This window comes from Harmonia axyridis, chromosome 6 (assembly GCF_914767665.1).
Source record: "Harmonia axyridis chromosome 6, icHarAxyr1.1, whole genome shotgun sequence".
Taxonomy (NCBI): domain Eukaryota; kingdom Metazoa; phylum Arthropoda; class Insecta; order Coleoptera; family Coccinellidae; genus Harmonia; species Harmonia axyridis.
In genome coordinates, this window is record NC_059506.1 from 33,726,741 (window position 1) to 33,748,965 (window position 22,225).

The window sequence follows — 22,225 nt, forward strand, 5'->3', positions numbered from 1 at the left end:
TGATGAGATTTGCCTTTTTGTCCAGTTTTCAACCAGAATTTGATTGGAGATATTTTGAGTAATAAAATCGCAAAACACATTGAAAGGGGGTTATAGATCAAGTCAAATTTAAAACCAACTGATCTATATTGCTGTTAGATTCATGTAGTCGGTAGATCCTCATTTCAAAATGAATTCCCATCAAGTAAAGACCGAACAGATCAAATATTTGTTCAGAATTAGTTCAAGTCTACACCAGTCTTTACCTGCAACTTAAACTCGCAAAACGTAGCATCAGATCGATACGAGACATTTTCCACAAGAACGATTCCAAATTCCCAACATAACCTCTTTAGAAAACGACCGAACGTCAATTCAACCTTCGATTCTATGCTCTCCTCATAAACTTCTTTTTCTTTTCCGTACGATCGAAACCGAATAGAGCTCCTAACCAAGATCGTTGCACAACAGAAGTCACGAATTCATGTTATATCCAATTGATTGAGTAAATAGGTATGAGTCTTTGATATCGCATTTACGTTTTATATATAAGCATGTGTGTACGATGATGTGAAGGAAAAAAGGGGAATTGGTACAATTGGCACACCTGGCCCGACAGCTGTACGGAGCAGAAGGCTTCGGCCCCGAACAAAAGAAAAGCTCCTGGCCACCTTGTCTTGTGGCCTCTTATGTGTGTGGATCCTATAAGTATGGGCAGCTGTCACCCAGCGAATGCCTGTAGGTTTGGTGCGCTGGCTCCTTCGATATAATCGGTCGAATGAATTTTTGATTGCGAACGTATCTAGATTACGTTTAGATTTGATGGAGGACGCTCAGAGAATCGGTTGATAAATCTTACGAAACGTATTATACGAACGCGTTACCATGTTGGTAGATCTACATAACGTTCGTCTCAAAAATCTTTGCTCGAAGGACCAGTCAACAGCGTGATGGAAAAATTCACAGGTTGATTTTCCTGAATTTTTCGTATTTTTTAGAATATGATCTCCTGAACAAGAAAGTCTAAGGGTCCAACTCAATCATATGGCTAGTTTTCGAGATACAGGGTGTCGAAGTTGGTAAATGGCATTTCTTTAAAGTAACATTTCTCGTAGGAAAACATCTTGAATAAAAAACTTTTGCGAGACAAATGTTGCTTACCCATATAGTTATAATTTTAGACTGCTTTTAAAAAAAAAAAATTGTTATATACGGGGTGAGCCAAACATTAATCAAAATGAAATTCGTTTAGTTCATAATTCACCCTGTAATTGAAAAAGTCGTCCGTGGAATTTTCCAATTTTTTGTTATTACTCTTAGTTCGCGTACACTATTATAATGTATAACAGTATCAGCTTTGCTATGACCAGTTTTTGAGATATATATATATAGGTAATATATATCAGAAATTTAGAAAACAAACTTCAAGCGCGCCAAACGACGTGAAACAACCGATGACACTAGGAGAGCAAAAGTTGCCAAACCTTGGATTTCAGCAGGTAGATACAGAAAATAATAAATATTCTGTTCATTATAAATTCGACAATTAGAAAAAATATCGGATTCAAAATATTCAAATTCGCATATTCAATAAATATATTTCATTCAATTTAATATACATTCATAACGATATACTAAAATTGTGGATTTGAAAATATATCACAATCCGACAACGTTATCTAACCATGTTGGGGACATGTAAAAATTGCGTATACTCTATCTATCTATGTTTGTTATAATCAGGCGCAATGATTTTGATTTTGACGTGTGTCAGTTCAGTCTAGTCAATTGTATTCCTGTTTTATGGTTCTATGTACCCATTTTTAGGCTCAATTTGAACGAATTATCGCCACTATTTTCAATAAAGTCACTATAATGGAAAGGTTATATATAAGAAATAATCGTTCAAGAAAAAAATTAGGATGACTGTAGCCATCTTAAGATTTTAACAGTTTACATTTTCATATAAATAACTCTTCTCGATTCAATACAGTCATCAAGACAAAGAAATGTGCGTAATGTAGAGAATATTTTGCAGGAAGCTTTGAATGGTTGTTCTACACATATTAACATACCAAATGAAATGGTAGCTAAAGAAATATTGACCTTTATAACTTGATTCTCACCTCATCTCAAGAGCTGAGGCAAAAACTGCGTAGAAGTTCAATTAAGATGAAGCAACTTTCTCTATTGATTTTCTATCAGATAATAGTGAATTTCTGAGATATTTGCAGTGTTCATATGAGTTTAGACATTCTGCTATCAAATGAGACGTAAGAAGAAACTATGGGAGTGTTTCAACTTTTCGAAAAAAGAATTCGGTTAAGACTGCAACCCTTTTGGATAGTTTAGCAGATAGAAGGAAACTTTTGGGTCATTTGCAGTGTTCATATGAGTTTAGATATTCTGCTACCAAATAAGATACAACAAGAAATTGTAGAGCACCGTTCTCACTCTTCGAGAAAGAAATTCGGCCAAGAATGCAAACCTAGCAACGTGACAGTTGGAGAAACCATGTGCACCCAAATGAAACCTGAATGAAATATTGACCTTTATAAGTTGACTCTCACCTCATTCCAAAGGCTGAAACAAAAACTGTGTAGAAGTTCAATGAAGTTGAAGCAACTTTCTCCAATGATTTGGAATATGCTATCAGAGAAGAGTAAACTTTTGGAATTTCAAAAGACAAATAATTTTTTATAAAAGATCACCAGAAGATCGATTGTAAGAACCAGCCCTAAAATCGAATGCTTTACCGAAACGAAACCTCACAGAATCTCACCACCTCACCAAGATTCACCCAAAACGCTAGACGCATCCTCTCGCTCCAACTACTCGAAGACGTCCTCCAACTTCCACGTTGTCGAATCCTCCACATCGGTCTATTCCTCCCTATTACCGGGCATTTAACCGTCTTGAACTAGTTTAACAACGTGTGAACGTAATCTCATCCCGGTTCGTATTCAACGAAAGATTACCCCCGGGCGTAGCAGGAAACAGGATCCGGCCGAAGACGGAGCTTTTGAATGGGACAAAAGAAGCTACTCTGTCATTGTTCCCCGTGCACCTGGTCCTGTACATATGTTCCTTTGCCTTCCTTGAAAGAGGAGGCCACGACCATTTTATTGTGTGAATACGACGCGTAATTATTTACGCTGTTTTTGCCTGAACCCTTGGGGATGAGGTTAGGGCCGACTTATAAAGGTCGAGATTTCTTGGGCTACGGTTTCACTTCGGGTGTACATGGTTTCTTTCACTGGCGCGTTGCTAGGGTTGCATTCTTCGCCGAATATCTTTTTTCAAGAGTAAAAACACCAACTAAGTCTCATCCTAGATCTTGCTGGGTAGCAGATTATATAAACTCATATCAACACTTTAAACGAGCCACAAGTTTACTCTTATCTGATATTTCATTTCATTAGAAAAAGTTACTTCATCTTCTTCGAACTTCTACGCAGTTTTTGTCTCAGCCTTTGGAATGTAATGAGAGTCAACTTGGAAAGGGTGATATTTCACAAGCTAACGTTTCATTTGGATGTACATGGTTTCCACTGTCACGTTGCTAGGATTGCATTCTTGTCCTAATTCTTTCTCAAAGAGAGAGAACAGTCCTCTATAATTTCTTGCTGTACCTTATTCGGTAGCAGCCTTGTACTCTGCATCTGTTAACACCACTTATTATCAAAGATATTCAGTATATCCAAGTTTTATCAAATAACATTTTAAAATGAAGAAGGGAAAGAAGGTTCAAGATAAAGATAAACCAAAAAGACCTCAAACTTCATTCATGTTATGGTTGAACGAAAATAGGAATAAAATTAAGTCCAAAAATCCAGATATGAAGGTTACAGAGATAGCTAAGGAAGGAGGACGACAATGGAGAGAATTGGAGGATAAATCTAAATGGGAGACGAAGGCTAAGGAATTCAAAGGGATATATGAAGAAGCTATGCTAGCCTACAAAGCAAAACAGGATGTGTAGACTAAGAGTTTGATCTTTTCAATATTTAGATATAATTTTTTTGTACTGTGTGTATTAAAATGTTGAAAGTGAATAAATAAACTTATGAGATTATATCTAAACTCATATGAACACTGCAAATATCTCAAGAGTTTGATCTTATCTGATAGAATATCCCAAATTATTAGAGAAAGTTGCTTCATCTTCATTGAACTTCTACGTAGTTTTTGCCTCAGCCTTTGAAATGAAATGAGAGTCAACTTATAAAGGGTGATATTTCTTAAGCTAACGTTTCATTTGGATGTACATGGTTTCTTTCACTGTCACGTTGCTTGGTTTGCATTGTTAGCCTTATTTCTCTCTCGAAGAGAGAGAACGGTCCTCTATAATTTCTTGCTGTACCTTCTTCGATAGCAGCCTTGTACTCTGCATCTGTTAACACCACTTATTATCAACGATATTCAGTACATCCAAGTTTTATCAAATAACATTTTAAAATGAAGAAGGGAAAGAAGGTTCAAGATAAAGATAAACCAAAAAGACCTCAAACTTCATTCATGTTATGGTTGAACGAAAATAGGAATAAAATTAAGTCCAAAAATCCAGATATGAAGGTTACAGAGATAACTAAGGAAGGAGGACGACAATGGAGAGAATTGGAGGATAAATCTAAATGGGAGACGAAGGCTAAGGAATTCAAAGGTTTATATGAAGAAGCTATGCTAGCCTACAAAGCAAAACAGGATGTGTAGACTAAGAGTTTGATCTTTTCAATATTTAGATATAATTTTTTTGTACTGTGTGTATTAATATGTTAGAAGTGAATAAATAAAGTTATAAGATTATATCTGAACTCATATGAACACTGCAAATATCTCAAAATTTTGATCTTATCTGATAGAATACCCCCAAATTATTAGAGAAAGTTGCTTCATCTTCATTGAACTTCTAGGCAGTTTTTGCCTCAGCTTTTTGAATGAGGTGAGATTCAACTTTTAAAGGTCGATATTTCATAAGCTACTATTTTATTGAGGTTCACATAATTTCTTCAACTGTAAGTCTGTAACGTTTTAGGTTTTGCATTCTTGGCCGAATTTCCTTCTCGAAGATTGAGAACGGTGCTCTACAATTTCTTGCTATATCTTATTTGGTAGCAGAATATCTAAACTCATATGAACACTGTTAATATCTCAAAAGTTTACTCTTATTTGAAAGAAAATCCCAAATTATTAGAAAAAATTGCTTTATCTTCATTGAACTTCTACGCAGTCTTTGTCTCAGCCCTTGGAATGGGATAAGAGTCAACTTATAAAGGTCAATATTTCTTAAGCTTTCGTTTCATAGGGCATTATTGCTTTTAGGTATAACAAATATTATATGAAAATTCATTCATTTCTTAAGTATGTCAAAAGGTGAAAAATTTACAGGATGATCCATTTGAAATAACAAAGTTCATTATTGTTCTGTAAAAAGAAAAGATCTGACAACAATATGAATACCACTAGATCAACAGCCACATCACAAGATCCCTTCACACCAAAATCTATAAAAATCGAAATGTTCACACGTGTGAAATGTTAATTTCACACGTGTTGTTTTGGCACTTATATGTCATATGACAATACCTAAGGGGTTAATGGAGATATATCAATAACCCTTATTCTCTATTCTTTCCCAATCACAAATTATCTCAGAATAATAATATCAAGTAAACAATATAAACTAACTGACAGAAAAGTGTTAATGACAAATGTCAGAGTACTTGTATCGAGATAAATGTAAACTAAAGTATTCTACTTATTAACCGGAAATTGTCAAACTGTTTGAGAACATCTACCTTGATACTAGAAACATCGAAATTTTTCAAAAATGTTTTGTTTCTCAAGTGCAAAATAATTGTTAACTAATACCTTCGGCTAGGGTATAATAGCTGTCATTATTGATTCTTGGCATAGCCTACTCTAAATTGACAACCATCATTTCATTTTGGACGGAGCCAACCCAAAAGAATTTCGTTTTTATCAATAGAAATTCGAAAATAGTTCGGCGTGTTTGAGTCGCGTGGTTATCTCTACTGTGAATCTTTGGTCGGTATATTTCAAAGTGGTCTGGGTGTAATAGGCAGGAAATGGAAGTAACCGACTCTTTGCAAATATTGTTTATGGTTAGGTTATTTGCCGGTCACAATAAAAATTATCCTAATGAGGGAGCCTTTATTGCCAATTGACTTTTATTCAGACTTGAATGAAGGGTGGTTAACAAAGTCAATATGCCTGCAATATATATACAAGGTATTTTGACTCGAAGCGGCAAAACCAACTGAAGTGTTTAAATGACCAATACTTCCGGGTGTCAAGCCATAAAATGTAATTGACGTAAGCTCAAAATCTGGCGGATTTGAGTTTCGGGTGTTTGGAAAATAAATCTTTTAAAATTTCTCTCAGTTATGTCATGTTTATTATTGATAAGAATCAGTAGAGGGGGTCCGAAATATTATGCTCACTGAAAGCATCTTGAGAACTATAATCTTAAATCTAAAATTTCAAAAAAATATCAAGAAGCAGATCATAACTAGATATCTTTATTCGTTCTCGAGTTACAGAGCGCTTTTGAAAATTCTAATTATTATAAAGATCCAGTTAGTAAGCTGTGATGAATAATTTAATCATGAGTTTTGGTACTTATTTACCCAATCTGTAGCGAAGAGTAATAAAGATTTGATAAACTGGTATAATTATCACAAAAAAGTAGGACTACGAGAACCACCCTGTATCTCGACAACAAAGCGTTTGTAGGCCCATGTTTATAGCACTTTTTTTCTCAAAATTCTCCAAGGAATCTCTCATTCTCCTTTGTACCTCCAATTTAGGAACACACTATATATAATCATTATATTAGTTTACTTCATAGAGTAATAAACACAGATAGAGGGAGTATACGCAATTTTTACATGTCCCCAACATGGTTAGATTACGTTGTCGGATTGTGATATATTTTTAAATCCACAATTTGACTATATAATTATGAATATATATTAAATTGAATGAAATATATTTATTTGAGTGATTCCCGATTAAATATTCAAATTTAAATATTTGTAATCCGATATTTTTCCTTATTGTCGTATTCACAATAAGCAGAATATTTATTATTTTCTGTATCCACCTGCTGAAATCCAAGGTTTGGCAACTTTTGGTCTCCTAGTGTCATCGGTTGTTTTACGTCGTTTGGATCGCTTGAAGTTTGTTTTCTGAATTTCTGATAAATTTAGGTATTTATTTCAATATATTTCGAGTTAATATGAAATGTTGATTCACTATGGGACATAAGAAGTGCATTTTTTGTGGAGAAATTCGCGAATTGAGTGAAATATCGTATCGCTGATATGTTTTCATTTCCGCGCGCTTCATGTCAAATTTGTTAGTTCATGTTGGGGACAAAATCTGCTTACTGAAAATGAAATATGCTCCATCTATCTATGTTTATTACTCTTAGGTTTACCTCCATTCATTTTGATATCTGGGAACCAAAACCTGTTAATTTTATTCCATTTTTTTTTAACCACACTGGTTATATGGTGAAATATTGCTGGGACACACTGTAATACCCACAGTTCGTTTAGGTGTCTTACCGAACTTGCCCATCTAAACACCTGGTTTTTACCAAACCGTTTTTTCTGCTCTCCTTATATTGAGTTCAAATTTATTCAACGGTCTAAACGGAATAAACATCCAACCACCCCAAATATATATATATTTTTTTAAGAGCCCGGTTTTCTTTCTTCACAACGAACATTGAAGAAGCCCAACGAACAAGAGAGTAACCGAAATTTGGATTCAATTTATGATCACTTAAATCTCAAACCAGAAACGTAAAGCACAAAGGCAAGTTCAAGGTTGAAGGGTTGTCCAACGATTAAAACCAGTGAACTCAGGTGTGAACCTTTGAGAGGGTTCACCCTACCAAATGATATGATTGATATTCAATGAGGATATGCTGAGAGGTAGGTACTTTGCGTTCCGGTTGGTTACATCAAGTTGACAGAAACTTGTAGATGGGTAGATACGTAGAAGATCTATTTCAGCGGTCATGTTGGAATAGATTTCAATTCGTCATTGTAAATGATGCTTATTCCGTTTGTTTATAGGGATGAATAGGGAGCGCCTCAGGGTTCTCATTTGGGACTACTCCTTTTCAATATATGTATAAATTATATCATTTTTCTTCACGTAAACTTACGCGGATGCTTTTTAGTTGAGAAATTCAGATGACGGCAGGAAGTTTAAGGATGATTTGATCGTTTTTGTCATTGCTAAGGAGCAATAAATGAACATTTTGAAAGTTTAGAATGATTGAGAAACTAGATGTCTTTATAATGACTTGTCGGTCAATAAATTTTGTTTTCAATATAGGAACTAACAACACACTTGAGTCAGAGAAATATCACAGAAATTTTCGAGAAATAAGTTTGCCGAAATGACAAGAGCGCTTATAATCATTAACATTAAGTTAAGAACGTCCAATATCTGAATTGTTGATTCTAGACCTCAAAATATGACTATACCTATACACTGTGTCCGTGAAGTATGGAACAAATTCATTTTTAGCTGAACAGACTATTTTAAGAATTAATCCTGAAACACGTCGATTTTTTATTTTAATTTACCGCATTTTAGAATAATAATCCAATATAAAGGCTAAATTACTTTCGAGTAATGACATCACCGTCTTTTTTTTTAATGAAATACCCCCATTTTGTCTCAATTTTTCGATTACTCTAGCTGAGCTGATTCCAAAAATGTATTACATGTTGATTCCAATTGGTACAGGGTGGACAAAAATACAAAAAAATTGTGTGTGCTCATAAAGTAACGCGTAACATTCTTTATTAGTTAAATTAACAATATTATCAAAAATACTTATTGTCTAGCGGCAATTGGTTCGAATGTAACACCCTGTAGTTTGTTAGATTTTTAAATTAATAAAATTGAGATGTTTCCAAACATGTTTGGTACTCGTGGCCTGCCGGACAGAATATGAAAGAAATTATTTCTTATTTGTATACATTTTTATTAATCTAAAAATGTAACAAACTACAGGGTGTTACATTCAAACCAATTGCCGCTAGACAAAAAGTATTTTTGATAATATTGTTAATTTAACTGATAAAGAATGTTACGAGTTACTTTATGAGCATACACAAAACTTTTGTATTTTTGTCCACCCTGTACCAATTGGAATCAACATGTGATACATTTTTGGAATCAGCTCAGCTAGAGTATTCGGTAAATTGAGAAAAAATGGGGGTGTGCCATTAAAAAAAAATGACGGTGACGTCATTACTCGGAAGTAATTCACCCTGTATATTGGATTATTATTTTAAAATACGGTAAATTAAAATAAAAAATCGACGTGTTTCAGGATTAATTCTTGAAATGATCTGTTAAGCTAAAAATGAATTTGTTCCATACTTAATGGACACAGTGTATATGTCTCATACAAGATTACTGGTTTGCTTGATACCGGGTGATTGAATTTTATATATGGATTTTGATATTCGCAATAATTTTTTTATGTTTTCACACTTTTTATTTGAAAATAAGCAATATTGAATTTTTGTGATATGAGAATTGCCACTTTGGACTTTACTTTAGTATTGCTAATAGGGGGCGCTAGTTAAACTTGGTCGTATTTCGTAAATCAAAGAATTTTTTTTCGGCTGAACTATGAGAAAAATAATAATATAAAATTAAACAGCGGCAAATCCTACATAAAAAGTTACTCTTGTTAGCAATATTTGCATGAGGCATGTTAGGCAGAATCATCATTTTTTGAAGTCTATAATCTACAAGTCAAAGAATGTACATTCTTAATGAATCACCCTGAATAGAACCCAAGCCAGAGTCATAATTTTTTAATCCATAAGCAGATGTGTTTCAGAAGAACTCTTTCAATCTGATTTAGTCTGTAGGAATTAATTTTTTCATTCCATCAAACAAACGTGTATAAAAATGAAATATCATAACGTTGCTACAAATGAAGACACCACATTGGCCATACTCGCTGTATGGCCCACCAATTAAATTCCAACAGCTTTCTTCCTGGAGCGTATTAAGAGCAGATGGCCTTTCTCTTGGCACACGCCAAACCACCATCATCATCGTATCGTTTCTTAAAAATCTTCGGAATCGTTTGACAGGCACGTACTAGAATGAGAATGATTTCGAAATGATGTGGCCCTATTCAAAAAGTCATTGCCATCTGCTGTTTCTCCACCACAGGGGTGAATTCAGTGAGTTTGATGAATGACGATGTGTGGTGAGCTTTATTGTTATTGGAACAACAGAGAACAGTCTGCTGTCAAATGTAATTTTATGGTTAGAGGCAGAGGAATCAGTTCATTCGGCACTGTTTGTAATAGGGATTCAAGGCTTGGCTTGATTTTCAATCTACTTGGCTTGAGCTTTACTAGAAATCAACTCAGGTTCAAGTCAAGTAGTAGTTTTTCAATCTCGAGCTAAGTCAAGTATTTATTTATCAACTACATACTTGAATCATATCAAGCACTTGATCTTTAGAAGCTTTATTGTGAAGTGTCACATAAATAAAAAAATGATGAAATGAGAAAGAATCTTGCAGAAAACACTTATTTATTAAACTTATTGTATAAAGAAGCAAAAATATCAACTCTTTTGAAATAGAAACATAAATTAAATCACTATAAATTATAACAAAATAAGAAAATAAAGGTTCTTAATATTGAGAAACCTCCAGGCTTTGTTTGATTTCATAATTTTTCATCCAGGATCTAAGACACATGAGCCATCTTATAGATTTGTCGCCTAACCTATTGCGGGCATTTGTAACTGTAAGAGCAGCTCTGGAAAATAGTCTTTCAACAGGAGCTGAAGATGCTGGCGTTGATAAAAAATCCTTGGCATTTTGACCAAGTTTGGAAAGATATTTCCAAAACTACCAAAATCTACCAATAGATTTCATAGAAATGTGAGAAAACTACTAATAAAGTCACACTGGCGAATGCTTCAGTCTCTCGGCGCTCGAGGAATCCCCTTATTCAGTCTAAGCGCGCACGAGATTACAGAAATATATGCGTGCGACGCGTGCATATCAAGCTCGAGTAATATCAAGTAGCTTGAATCAATTCAAGCAATATATATATATAAAATCAAGTCAAGTCAAGCTCAAGTATGTAATTTTTCACGAGCTTTATTTTCAAGTCAAGTAGTTGGTTAAAATGTCAAGCTACTTGGCTTGATGATTCCCTAATTTGTAATAAAATCATTTGGAAAAGCAGAATAGGATGTATGATGAATTTTTTCAAATCTCAAATTATTGATCAGCATTAGATTAGAGATATTGATTAGTAGATTAGCATTCAAAATTAGTATCTCACATGATAAAACATGCTATGAGAAAAAACTTGAAAAACAATCAAACTTCAACATCTTGTATCAATAGTTTTCAGCCTTTGAAATGATAAATTCACAGAACATTTTGAATAGGTGCTAAATGTTCAACCCTTCACAAGATTTACCTTAGTTTGCTTTCGATTACAAAGCTGTAACCACAGATTACAAAAAAGTAACACCTAGCAGGCATAACCTTAACTTGTCAAAATGCTTGAGATATTCAACAATGAGATAATACTATCTCTCATTATTTGTATTGTTGCAGTGTTGAAGTTTTTAACGGTTTTTGAAAGGGTCAAAAACAGCATTAAGGGAGAGTATTTTCAATTTTGAGCATGACTTGATAATGGAGCGCCAGAGTCCATAAATAAGGCTGTCATTTATGTCAATCATAAATATGACATAAACCAGAGAGATTTTTATGGATTTATATCCAACCATCTGATGTGGTTCAACCCACCAGATCTTATGCCATCTTCAAAAACATTTTATGGTACAACACCTAAAAGTTCTGGTAGTTCTTCTAATTCCCTTTTGCGATTTGCGCCGAACTACCTGTACATGAATTGCAGGCATCTTGACTTTGGTAACTACTATTTATTTAGATATGAATAAAAGTCAATTGGCAATAAAGTCATTTTGAGTAAGAAAATGTCAGTTGCGGCCTATGGACGACCAAAGTCATAAATAATATTGCCAAATATTGGCAACTTTCATTGGATAGGGTCCACCATTGATCTGTCACGTTCGAGAACACTATAAGTAGATAATTTTGAATCCAGAAGTTATTTTTGAAAGGTTTTTTTCGTGAAAATTCATTTATGTATAACTTATGAACTGCTAAACCGATTTTGATGGTAATTGTTTTGATTGATTTGTCTCCGTCATTGACTTGATTTCAAGTCAGGCTCAAGTCTAGTAGTAGTTTTTCAATCTCAAGTCTAGTATTTATTTATCAAGTAGTTGAATCATATCAAGCTACTTGATTTTTAGCAGTTTTATAGTGTGGTATCAAATCAATAAAGAAGTGATGAAATGAGAAGGAAACTTGCAAAAAACACTTTTATTTATTGAACTTATTGTATAAAAAAACCGAAAATATCAACTTTTTTAAAATAGAAACATGAATTAAATCATTATTAATCATCACAAAATCAAAAAAATAAAGTTTTTTAATATTGAGAAACCTCCAGGCTTTGTTTGACTTCATAATTTTCCAACAAGGATCTAGACACATGAGGCATCCTATAGATTTGTCGGGTTTTTGTAACTGTAAGAGCAGCTCTGGAAAATTGGCTTTCAACAGGTGCTGAAGATGTTGGCGTTGATGAAAAATCCTTGGCCATTTTGGCCAAATTTGGAAATATATATCTGAAACTACCAAAATCTACAAGTAGATTTCATAAAAATGTGAGATAAACACTAATAAAGTCACACTGGCGAATGCTCCAGTCTCTCGGCGCTCGAGGAATATCCTTATTTAGTCTAAGCGCTCACGAGATTGCAGAAATGTATGCTGTGCGACGCGTGCATATCAAGCTCAAGTAATATCAAGTAGGTTGATATCAAGTCAAACAATAAATATCTAAAATCAAGTCAAGCCAAGCTCATGTATATTATTTTTCACGAGCTTGATTTTCAAGTTAAGTAGTTGTATAAAATGTCAACTCTTGAAATCTACCAAATTTCATTTGAATATCTCGATAGATTTCAGAGCTATAATTAAATATTCAATATTTAAGATAAACTTTAACACTCAATCATGATCATAAGTTGAAAATGAAGAATTAAGTATTGAATTTGCAAATCCAACGATTTTCTCGAAAAAATTGGATAAATCAGTTGGCCGCCTAGATTTACCGACCTAACACCCCTCGATTTTTTTTCATTATTGACGTTCTCGCTCCAGGGGTGCAGCGATTTCAGTGATTCCCGAAGGGGTTTAACTGATTCAACCCTGTACCCCCCTGACCAACAAAAAAAAATCAACCTACGAGCACGAAATTTTTAACTCCTCAAGCAAGTCGTATGTTCTTCCAGCTGTTCCTATACACCCCACCTCTTCGGCATATGGTAAGCCGTCCACCTTACGCTAATAACTTCGATAAATTATACAGGGTGCCACGATACTTCAGTGGAAGAAATAATAAACACTCGACTAAAACAGAAGGATACTACCACCTGTCTTTGGGCATTGGTCGATCGACCGGAAACGCATGTTGGAATGACAGCTGGCGCGATCTACGTACACACAGACTGGATTATAATGTAATTTTATAAATGAGGAAAATTACGAATTTACGCTCACTTCTGACAGCGATTTTGGGCAAGGTAAAACGCTTTAACGGTAAACGCGATTTGCACATTTTTCAATTTGAATAATTCGAGGTATGAATCTTGAATGTTAATCAAGGCTGCGATGCTGGAAATTTGGTAGGTTCCAAGAGGAAATTCTGGTGTTCGAATCCCGGTTTAAAATGGATATTATAGTAATTTTTAGGATGATATGCATTATGTGAGGAAGTGAAATTTACCGTTTGGAAAGCCTACTTGAAGGGAATAAGTTATTTGACAGATTTTTCAAGTAATTTTTGCTTATTCAGTGAAATTTATATTAAAAATCTATAAAACAGAAATTAAAAACAGTAAAATTCATAGACGCCACCAAAATGCAATTATATCTAATGTCACTGACGTCACATTGACTATTAATTAATCTAGTGATACATAGGGTCTGTATAAATGATTGTAACATCACTATTGTCTTTGAATTATTCTTATTTTGAAGCTTCATATAAATATAAGGCCAATTGAAAAGTCCCCGGTCTGATGCACAGATGGCGATGCTAGCGTTAAATCCATATGATTTTTAGTGAGTACCAACCTTCAAACGATACGTGTCAAAATTTGAAAGCAGTCCGACTATTAGTTAGTGAGATATTGCGTTGTGAGTGTAGCTATTTTTGTTTTTTGAGAAAAAATGGAAAAAAAGAAATTCGTGTGCTGATAAAATATTGCTTTTTGAAGGGAAAAAATACAGTTGAAGCAAAATCTTGGCTTGATGAAGAGTTTCCGGGGTCTGCACCAGGATAATCTACTATCATTGATTGGTATGTTAAGTTTAAACGTCGTGAAATGAGCACAGAAGACGGCGAACGCAGTGGACGCCCAAAAGTGGCTGTCACCGACGAAAAGCCAAAAAAGTTCACAAAATAATTTGGAGTGACCGTTGATCGAGATAGCAGACATTTTGAAGATATCATATGAACGTTTACATCATATCATTCACGAATATTTGTATATGAGAAAGCTGTGTGCAAAATGGGAGCCGAGCGAGTTAACAATCGATCAAAAACAACAACGTGTTAATGATTCTGATCAGTGTTTGAAGCTGTTTAAGTGCAATAAACTTGACTTTTTGCGTAGATATGTGTCGATGTATGAAACATGGCTCCATCATTTCACTCCGGAGTCCAATCGACAGTCAGCTGAGTGGACTGCACACGATGAACCGAATCCAAAGCGAGGAAAAACACAACAGTCAGTTGGCAAGGTTATGACATCAGTATTCTGGGAAGCACGAGGTATTATATTCACTGATTACCTCCAAAAGGGCCAGACCATAAAGAGCGATTATTAAATAGCGTTATTGGATCGTTTAAAGGATGAAATCATTAAAAAACGTTCCCATTTGAAGAAAAACAAGGTACTGTTTCATCTAGACAATGCGCCGTGTCACAAATCAATGAAAACAATGGCGAAATTGCATTAATTGGGCTTCGAATCGCTTCTGCATCCACCGTATTCGCCAGATCTGGCCCCCAGTGACTTTTTCCTGTTCTCAGACCTCAAAAGAATGCTAGCTGGAAAAAAATTTAGCGCCAATTAAGAAGTAATCGCCGAAACTGAGGCCTTTTTTGAAGCGAAAGACAAATCGTACTTCAAAAATGGTATCGAAAAGTTGGAAGATCGCTATAATCGCTGTATCGCCCTCGAAGGCAACTATGTTGACTTATAAAATCGAATTTCGCCAAAAAAATTTGTTTTACTATGGTAGACCGAAGACTTTTCAATTGGCCTGTTACATCCTTACAAGTCCGAGAAAAAAAAATTAAATAGCCTCTTCCCGTTTTGTAGGCGCGTAAGTGAGAATTTTAATCATCATCCTTACAAGGAATCCCGGTTATATAACAGACATTAAAGATAACGCTATTGCAATCGCTTCAAACACAAACGTCTGCGATAATATAATTCGACGCTTAAGAGACCTCAAATTCGAAGAATATTAATTGCGCTTAATGAAAATCCTCATTACGATAAACGAAGATGTTTCAAGCAGGGCGTTCGACAATTTTCTAGAAATTCAGGATGGCTTTCGAACGTTTAACAAGCACTTACTGTATTTCCAGCTCGGCTGAACATGTTCTGCACGCCAATAAAACTCCATACACCATTTTCATAATTAAATGCTCGTTCATCAAAATATCGCTTAAAATGGTAAGCGATAACGCGACGAAGTGTCTTCGGCAATTATCTAATAGAAATCTGCATTTTATCTACACCTATACGAAAAGCATTAAAAGCCTGGGAAACTTGATAGTTGTGCGAAAAGTATATTGGTGTTTATAGATGGAAAATTAAAGTCTGATTACTATTATTTTCTCTATTCGCGATGAGTATTCTCTAAAAATTTGAAATTTGTTATGAACAATTTTATTTGTCGTTTATATTGAAATTAGTTGTGGTACTCAACTATCCAATTAATAAGTTACGGGCCCTGGCACACATATGGGATTGTCAGTGCCATACCACTTCTTTTTCGTTAGTTACAAGTTTTTAATAGATGCGTGTTAAAATTTCGAATCTTAGAGGTGAATCTGAATCGAGAGGTTTATCAGAAAATAGATAATAACGAGTTTTTGATGGAAAAAAATAGTGTGCAAGCAAAGCAATGGAGTGACAAGTTTTATTCAGGACTCTTCTCCATCGACAACAACAGTTGAAATCACCACCGATGATGCTGAACACTCTTGTCGCCTAAATTTGTCAGTTGTTTCAGAAAACATGAAAAAAGTTCACGGAATACATACTTTGCTAATATACTACGCCGAGCTGGTCCCACCAAATACTGAGCATGACCTTGGAACGGCAAATATTCGGTTTGACCGTCGACGTGAAAACATGGCCGGGATATCCCCATGATTTTCTGCGCTTGGGATTATCGTAATGAACCCATTTTTCGTCTCCAGTCACAATGCGATGCAGAAATTCCGTCTTTCTTCACCTTGCAAGCTGCTGTTCACTAATAAACAAACTCCATTCAACATCTATCAGCTTCTACTCGTACGGTACCCAATTTCATTGTTTCTGAATCATTGCCAAGACTTTCAGGCGTTTTGTAATGGCTTTTTGCGTTACTCCCAATGATTCTGCCAATTCTTGTTGCGAATGACAAGAGTCTTGATCAAGTAATGCCTCCAATTCTGCATCTTCGAAAACCTTCTCTCTTCCACAGCCATGCTGATCTTCGACGTCAAAATCACCGTTCTTGAAGCGTTGAAACCACTCTTGGCAAGTTCTTTCCCTAATAACGGCCTTACCATAGGTATTTGAGAGCATTTGATGAGCCTCAGCCGCAGATTTATTCATATTAAAGCAAAAAATTCAAAACCTCCCGCAAATGACTAGAATTTAGCTCGTAAGCTCGTATGACATCTACGATCTATTTATTTCGACTACCACTGTTCTAACTTCTTGACCACCAAGTTTATTTTCCAGATTTGGCCCCCAGTGGTAATTGGCTGAAATTGGAAAGAAATGGAGGTTTACAAATAAAATCAATAATATTTCAGTTTCTTATAAATAATAACAAGGAGTAACAGTCGATTTTAAAGGTAGAAATAATGAATAAAAACCAGATTCTGAGTTCAACTTTGAACTAAATGACTGATCCTGATTTTTCGATATAAAACATAAACAAATGTCAATGACATTAACATCTTCGATGGGTCCCGAAATATTTTCAAACTTTTTCAGTTGATTATCGGTAGACTAATGGATATTTTATAGTGCAAAAAATCAGCGACTTCAGAAACAATAAATTCTAGCAAGTTTTCTCGAATTCCATCTCATCATCAATCAAACCAACATTCAAAATTTGTAATTTAATGACTTTCACCGATTACAGTTTTCTTCAACCTGAACTCTGGTAGGAAAAAACGGTTCAAAGATTTATAACTCCCCCAAAAAGAATTAATACCCAAATATTTATGGCTCCAAAACCATCAGGATTACTACCTATTTCGAAATAGATATTCTATTTAGTATCATCATACATTCCAGACTTCATGATAGCTATTCACAAGTCAGCAAAGACCATCTTTTATATTCACTATAAATTTTATTCTGTAACACGAGTTGTAAATTTTGTTTGTAAGTATATTGGAAGGAGGATGACATATTTGCATGATAACCAGCTGAAGTCATGAGCTCGAAAGTCTACAGCTTGCCTCGATCTTGTTCTAATAATTTATTTGCATTGATAAACCTTTGGGAAATTTATTGATCTCGAATTGCATCTCATAGAGGCTATCTGGTTAGACCGATTTTTATGATAGCATTCGATTTGTCTTCCTCCTTGCGTACTTACAGAACAGAGTGGGTAGATATTATCACTAACATTGCCGACTCGAGTAGAGCACAATTAGGTTTGTTTTTGCATCGTTTTTTCGAATCGTCTGAACTCAACAATTTTGGACTAGCAGTTCTTGAAGTTAATTTTGAAGATAAGAAGAAATATATGCTAATAATAATAATCTTGGTGAGTTTTCAGAAGAACTTTGTCAAGCGATGTAACACAATATAGATTTTTTATAAGTTTATTAGCAATCAAACTACATTGTATTCTAAAAGCTAATTCATTAGCAGAAGGCTTCAAAACTGCCAATTTAGTATGCTGAGGAATCTTTCAATGAAGAGACCTCTTCATTCTCATCTGAGGTCAATTGACCAGGCTCTCTTGAGTCTTCTATTAGAAGTGGTTTGATTAGAGTCTTTGTGTGTGATTTTACTCCACTCTTTTGTAGTATTTACCACATATAATATGAAGATTTTAATAACGTTTTATAACCATTGTGCAGTGTTCAGTTTGTAGCACACCAAGGTGCATGGGTCATGGCGCGAATTTGTGATTGAGCTCTTGAATGTCATAATATTTTGTTGTGTAGCGTCAATTTAGATTTTCTTCCCAGAAGCCAGCATAGTTTACGGAATCCAAGATCAAGTTGCTTCCTTATTATTCGTTAGGTGTTGATTTCAATTTAGTTTTTCGTCTGGGTATCTACTCAAGTATTGTACTGATGATACTTTGCTGCCTAGGTTTGTTATTGGTTTTGATTGCAAGACACTTTCCTTATCTCAATGTGAATGTTAACTTGGAATTGTTTTGGTTCCGTTTACCTTTATTTTCGATCTTTCAAGCCATTTTTGCAGCGTGTTTAGGTGATTTTGTAGGATGAGTGATGCTACTCCAGGATCTTCATCAGTATGACTGAGCTATCGGGATTTGTTGGTCTGTTAAGTTGTGAGCAGATCTGCAGTGTATAAGAGGCCTATAGAGAGACCTCTACACTCTTCTGGGACAAAACTGCTGAATTGCTTTATGGTTGAAATTTTCACCATTAAATTTGTGAAGGTTTGATGGCTTAGATGAGGTTTGAACAGTTTGGAGTATGATGGAAGCTTTTCCTTATTTTCGTGCAGAAGGACTTTATACCTAACTTTATTGAATACCTGGCTCACATCCAAAAATGTAAATGTGGAGTAATTTTTGTCAATTAACGATTTGTTCATCTGGTTTAGATACTGTCTTTTAGCATTACTGACTTGTTGAGTGGTGCTGGTGGAACCCAAACTGGTGATTTGAAGGTATCACTTTCATAATTCCAATAAATCTTTTGTAGATCAGCTTTTCCAGTATTTTGGACAGAATTGACAAAATACTCAAAGGCTATAGGATGAGACATCATGAGGGTTTTCACCTGGTTTAGTTATAAATATTCTACCTATGAGAAGATCTGTTCCTGTGCAATGTTGTATTTTATTTGCAATAACACAGGAGTTGAAAAATCCTTTCAATGAATCATTGTTTTCAACACATATTTTGAATTTGAAATTTCGTTTCTTTGAAAAGTTTTAGTAGCAAATACAATATGGGTTGCATGTTTCACCTCTTTAAAAGATCACAACAAAATTAAAAAATATTTATAGGTTGCCTCTTCATTGGTGCAACATGTCCACAAAATTTCATGCTCTCAAATCCTCAGCAATCCCAAGAGAAAAAAAATTTTTTGTTGTTGAAAGCATGTAACTTTTCAAGGAAAGACCTTGTAGTTCATACTTATTTGGTAACATGGGTACCCATGGTGGTATATAGAGCACATATTATATTCATAACCTGAATAACAAGAAATGGTTGTTATGAAATGGAATAATTTAACAAGAGAAAACTGAACCTTTCTTCTTCACCCATTCCAAAAGAATGTGTAGCAGCTGCCGTCTACCTCATTCAGAAAATAATCGAAAATAGAATGATTTTTACCTGTAGATACGCAGCTGTTATTGCACAAACACATCCTCTTGTAAACTATTGATTTACTACCTGAAGCATCGGGAAAAAATGAAAGAAAAGAGGAAGAAACTGAAGGGAATAATCTCTGGTTCTTTTATATTTCATTTAGGTAATATGTGCGGACCCTATAGACTCGTATGGATTATACAGGATGGTCGGTATTGCGTGTTGTTAAGGGGGCTGAAATTATGCTACATTCTTCCTGGGGTTTCTCACGATTTGTGAATTATCGAAATATCTCATGATCTCGTTTGGGAAATATTTTTTTTTATAATACTGACATACAGGGTGATCCTAAATTGGGGGTATAAACGAAAATGAGAGATTTCTTTGATAAATATGAGCCCGCAAACGCTTTGTTTTTGAGATACACGGTGTTTCTTGTAGTCCTACTTTTTTGCGATGATCAAATCATACCAGTTTATAGAATATTTATTAATCTTCGTTACTGATTGGGTATAGTTATTTATAATACAAAAGCAGAAGGCATTGATATTCTTCCACGAGTTCATAATTCAAAAACGAGTCACGAAGTGGCGAGTTTTTGAAAGAACGAGTGGTAGAATGAGCCTTCTGTACGAGTATTATACATTATTATCTCTAATTCATCGCATTTTTATTGAAATTAATGAAATATTTCCATAAATATCATTCAGTGATTTTAGCATTGAAAAATGTTGGTTGGCAGAACTGATTTCTTTATGGCAAATTGATGAATTGACAGATAAAGCCGTGGCGGAAAGTTCGAAGTAGCAACATATAATAACAAAATATAACCATGAAAAATGTGCTTTTCTGATATATTCTTGCAGGATTTTGTTCTACAAGATGTGGAAGAATGAACGGAATAACCACATAATTAGAGAAACTATTTTTCCCGACTCGTGTTTTTTTGGACATAAGTATTGTTTATGTTTTTTTACAAAAAACATTGAAATTGATCTTATTTTTTCGAGAACACATCAATCGATCTGGAGTTTGAAAAGTGATACATCAAAAAGACAATTATTCTAAAAGCTTTCATTGATTTCACTTCCAAACTGATACCAACATTCTTTATTTCAGAATTATGCAAAAATCTTAAAGAATAAGATGATCCCCAGTACAAATCATAAATCAAAACAATTGTGTGAGTAGTTTATGTTATGAATAGTAATATTCTACCCTATTAGGCTCATGCTCTAGAGGGGAGAAACATGCTATTACGATTTTTTATTCGAAAGCGGAGTGAAAACTGACACTATAAATCATAGACTATGGTAATTCAGGATTGCCACCACAGAATTGTGCTAATCATGCAACAAGTTTAGAGAAGTTTTTTTATGGCTGAACCTCTTCTTGGGAATAATTCACGCTTAGGTATATTCGGTTTGATTTAAATGTGCAATGAAATATTCATTAGATAAATAATATTTGAATTTGATTAGTATTTTCTTCGAGCGCTCGTTCCCTGAATAGATAACTTTATCATTTCGTCACGTTAATTTCGAATTTTGAGCTGGGACTCATACTAAACGATAAGGTTCGACTTACTGATGACGAATCCGTCTTTGAAATCAATTCTGTCCGTCCGGTTGTAGACACGATATCTCTCGAATGAAAATATCTAAAAACTTGAAATTTTCAGGTTAGGTTTGAATCTCTAATTTCGCGATTAATTTCGTCCATAGACAAAATCTCACAAGGAATTTTGTAAAAATGGCCTTTCAAGACTACCCCTTCGAACGGAACCAAAATGTGCATTTAGGTGATAAATAATAATTTAATGAAATTCAGAGAAAATTCGAGAATAATATCTAAAAATATGAGTGAAAAGTACTGACTAGAAGTCATGTGCTTTTGAGCTCTAGTTCAATCATGCGTATGTTTATAGTTCTGAGGTCTTCAAGGGTACAAATGCGATTTCCTCATTTTTTTTATTATCAGTGTTATATGATCTTTGGTTTTTTAAATGAGAATAAGGTTGATAATATGAGTGAGGGGAGAAATTATTTCGAGAATTATATTATACATGGGCATATTTCAATTAAAATATTCAATGGTAGAATTTAAAACTGCTGTTATTTTTTCAGGAAATTCAATAAATATTTCAGAAATTCATAACTAGAAAACTATAAGTTCTAGGACTTTGCGGTAAAGAATGTAGTACTTGGGATCATATTTTTTATTGAAAAAAATTAACGAAACATTGTTATTTTCAATTACTCATTTAAAAAATATAAAGAA

General features: G+C 34.3%; 1 protein-coding gene across 1 annotated transcript in view; it reads right to left on the minus strand.

Moving 5' to 3' along the window:
- Positions 1 to 22,225, minus strand: part of LOC123682208 — a 307,886-nt gene that overhangs the window by 30,258 nt on the left and 255,403 nt on the right. The window lies entirely within an intron of this gene.